Below are 4,043 nucleotides of genomic sequence, written 5' to 3'. Positions count from 1 at the left end.
CATGAAGGGAGGGGTTGGTGATGCTTTTGAAGTGGTTTGCGGATCAGAGTTCACACATTCCAAGACAGATGGATTAGTCTAAGAATTTCTGTTCATAATTGTGACCCAATCCTTCCTGACAGTGATATTACTCGATCAGAATTAGAACCTGTTTCAATTATTTGCTATGATTCGTCATGCAGAGAGGCAAGAATTTTTTGTGTTGTTCACCATTCAGTTTGTCTAGAACACAGAATGGAGCAGCACAAAATCAGGCCCTTTGGCAGCTGCAGACACATCAACATCACAGGCAGTTGCACATATCAGAGAAATAGATGGGTTTGGGGTGAATAAGCCCTTCAGTGAGTGGTTACTATCAGTTGTGTACTGCCTGAGAGGACAGAGTCAACTGTGGATTTCAGAAGAGGGTCAAATAATTATCTGAAGAGAGATTTAGAAGGCATTGGGAAAAGCATGGCTAGTGGGGCTAGGGAAGTTGCCCATACAGACAGCTGATGCAGACAATGAAGTAACTCCTTGTGTGCTGGGTCATTCTCTGAGTGCAGTTCTCTACCAGTTGTTTGCTGCAATCTCACTGACCCTCTGCCAGACACACAATGGTTATCGAGGCTTGGAGATACCAAAAACTGCAGATACTAGGAGTCAGAGTCAATGTGAAGCTGGTGTCCAGATGAAGGGTGCAAACCCGAAATGTTGACTTTCACAGTCCTCTGTTGCCTGACCTGCAGTGTTTATACAGGTACACACTATATTGAACTCTGGTTAATAAAACTTGTTAGTGATGTATGCTTAGCCCATCAAATTAGTACATTACTGACAATGTACATGACTGAAGCAGTTTCACAGAAAAGACGGAAAAGAAACCACAGGCGTAAACTCATTTCTGAAGAAGGGTCTCGACCTGAAACGTCAACTTTCCTGCTCCTCTGATGCTGCTCGGCCTGCTGTGTTCATCCAGCTCTCCACCTGTTATCTCAGATTCTCCAGCATCGGCAGTTCCTACTATATCGGTGTAAGCTGGTGGTTTGCTCTGGTTAGAAAACTTGGGAGGACCAGTGAAGCTGTCAGCAGTGATCACTGAACACAATCAGGCTGACTGAAAACACAGGAAGGAACTGGGAACTGAGGCTAGATCCTCGCACCTATTGCTTCTCAGCCATTTAACTACTATCACATTTAATCTCTGTTCTTATCATTGAATAAAATTGGAATGGTACAGAGAAGATTAGCACGGTCCCTGCGCAAGGATGACATGCTCAGTTCTTATTAGCATTAATGTCTGGCATGTCCGTGATTGGGCAACCCTATACCAATCTGACTTTTGGAGCTGGGAGTTGGAATAGGGGTTTGCTCTGTCCATCCCATGCATTGCCCTGGTATTGCAGCATCTCCGGGAATGGTGCACTCTTCGTTAACTTCATTCGCTTGCCTATGTCGAGTCTGTGTACAAGTCTTTGACTTTTCTGCAAAACCACACAGATGGATTCGCTATAACAAAACATGGAGCTGGATGAGCACAGCAGGCCAAGCAGCATCTTAGGAGCACAAAAGCTGACGTTTCCGGCCTAGACCCTTCGCTCGACTCAAACTCACCCTGGTACAAATCTACTCGTCCTAAGGTCACAATTCAGCCCTCTCTTTCTGCACGTTCAGCATTTGTTTTCACCTCATCCCTGGTACATGCTGTGCCTTCCCAGCAACACCATCTCCGAATATCGACTTATGGCTTCAGAAGTAAACCAACGCCGCCCACCTGTTCTACCTTGCAAACGGTATTTCAGAAATAAAACGGAGAAGATGAAGCTATCAAAGTATTCAATGATTTTGACGATGATGAGAATGAGTTGGATGTATTGAAAGAGAGATTTTGAGAACACTGTGAGCCAGGAAAAGACATGGTTTTCACCACAGTGCAAGAGCACCCTGCATCAATAAGTGTGTATGTGACTGTTTCATTTTCTCAAGTCGAAGGCCTGTGAGTTTAATCAGATTACTGATTCACTGAAGCAGGACACAATTGCGTGTGGTATCGCGAAAGACCAAGTCAGAGGCATATTACTCCAAGAGCCAATTCTGACATTAGCCAGTCCAATAAATACTTTTTGAATGAATAACTAAAGAAAGGTGCCACGTCAAGATGCAGAATTGCCTGTCCACAAAGGACACTATTGCTCTCAGAACACTACAAGCATTTCAGGGCCAAGATGTGTTCTGGACAGGACCTGGCATAACATCTCTGCCTTTCCTTGGCTTTTTTGCACTTTGACACCTCAATCAGAACCTAATGTTTCACATTGCTCCTGTGTTGCTTGGTTGTTTTTTGCCGACATAAACCAGGCAGCTTATCACTGATATCAGAAGCCATCAATCAACGGCTCTTGGAACAGAAGCTAAAGCAGCAACCACACTGTGTGTTTCAGCCAAATGGCCATATCTCAAAGTCTCGGGAATCAATTCTCAGGGCAAGAGAGACAGGATTCAGTCAGGACATCCTGGCACATCACAACATTCGATACTAATCCAGGGACTTTGACAATGTCAATCAGCCATTTGGGGCAATCAGAATCAGGGAATGTATATCACTGCATTTCAGAGATATGGCCACACTAACTATTAGTTACATTTTCAAAATGCTCCAGTAGATTTGTTCATGTTCATCAATCCATGTTGGCCCTGTCATTGGGGATCAGTTTGATAAAATTCTCAAGCAGGAGTTCAGGGCCCACTGCAGTAGTTGCGAAGTTGGGGAAGTCAGTTCTGGGCACTGGGGACAGCCTGCTTGAAAACAAATTGGACAGAAATTGTGGAAGAATTGGGAAAATCAATATATTAGTGATGGAGGGAGACAAAGGATATGGGTTACTGTAGAAGTGTGAGTCATCATCGTTCACTGCAACCCCGGTTTTGATGTGGCGACTGCGCAGCATGATGCTTGGCATGGTAAAGCTCCGGTATGGGGTTCAGTGTGGTGGGTAATGTTGTGAGGTAAAGTTTGTAAATGAAAGAGCTATGTGGGAAAGTGCAGATGCTCATGGACTTGACGCGGAGTGCCATGAAGAAACCAATACTGAGTATGAGAGTCAAGATGCCACAGGGAGATGATGGCTTAGTGGTATTATCGCTGGACTGTTAATCCAGAGATTCAGATAATGTTCTGGGGTCTTGGATTCAAATCCTGCCATAGCAGATGGTGGAATTTGAATTCAATAAATATCTGGAATTAAGAGTCTAATAATGACTGTGAATCCATTGTCAATTGTCAGTAAAAACAAATCTGGTTCACTAATGTCCTTTACCAGGTCCGGCCTACATGTGACTCCAGACCCACAGCAATGTGGTTGACTCAACTGCCCTCTGGACAATTAGGGATATATGCTGCCTGGCCAGTGATGCCCTCATCCTCTGACTGAATAAAGGAAAAAAAATTGCAGTTTTATAAGATCTTAGTTAGGCCATGCTTAGAGTATTGCGCTTCGTTCTGGTAACCACATTACAGGAATGATACAGAGGCTTTGGAGAGGATGCAGAAGAGGTTTTCGGATTAGAGCCTCTGAGCTATAAGGGGATGCTATAAAAACTTGGGCTGTTTTCTCTGGAATGGCGGAGATTATGGAGCATGCATCTAAGGTGAGGGGGGAGGCTCAAATAAGATGTTGGGGGGCAAGTTTTTTCCATACAACAGCAGGTGTGTAGAATGTGCTGTCAGGGTGGTAGTGGAGTCAGATATGATAGGGGCTTTTAGCCCCATAAGCATATAAATGTGCAAGGAATGGAGGGAAATGGGCCAAGGGCAAACAGGAGGCATTAGTTTAACTTGGTGTCAGGTTTGGCACACCATTGTTGGCCAAAGGGCCAGTTCCTGTGATGTATTGTGCTATGCTTTAAGAATATGGAAATTCAGAGAAGGCCCCTGATTACCAGGCTGAGCCCATGTTTGCCTCTGCTAACCATGACCTGTGTTGCCGTACATTCTCATATGAATCATAAATGCAGTTTGGAAATGGAAAATGGTTACAACCACAATCTGATTCAGAGCATCTAGT

The 4,043-nt window shown here is 44.3% G+C and overlaps 1 non-coding gene across 1 annotated transcript; it reads left to right on the top strand.

Moving 5' to 3' along the window:
- The first annotated feature begins 1,175 nt into the window (after window positions 1–1,175).
- On the top strand, window positions 1,176–1,282 carry LOC125449476 (U6 spliceosomal RNA). The gene has a single exon (XR_007246934.2). It is a non-coding gene; the product is annotated as a U6 spliceosomal RNA (small nuclear RNA).
- Window positions 1,283–4,043: the final 2,761 nt, after the last annotated feature.

Source organism: Stegostoma tigrinum, chromosome 42, assembly GCF_030684315.1.
Source record: "Stegostoma tigrinum isolate sSteTig4 chromosome 42, sSteTig4.hap1, whole genome shotgun sequence".
NCBI classification, from domain to species: domain Eukaryota; kingdom Metazoa; phylum Chordata; class Chondrichthyes; order Orectolobiformes; family Stegostomatidae; genus Stegostoma; species Stegostoma tigrinum.
The sequence above is the reverse complement of the archived record's forward strand: the minus strand, read 5'-3'. Positions and strand labels throughout refer to the sequence as shown.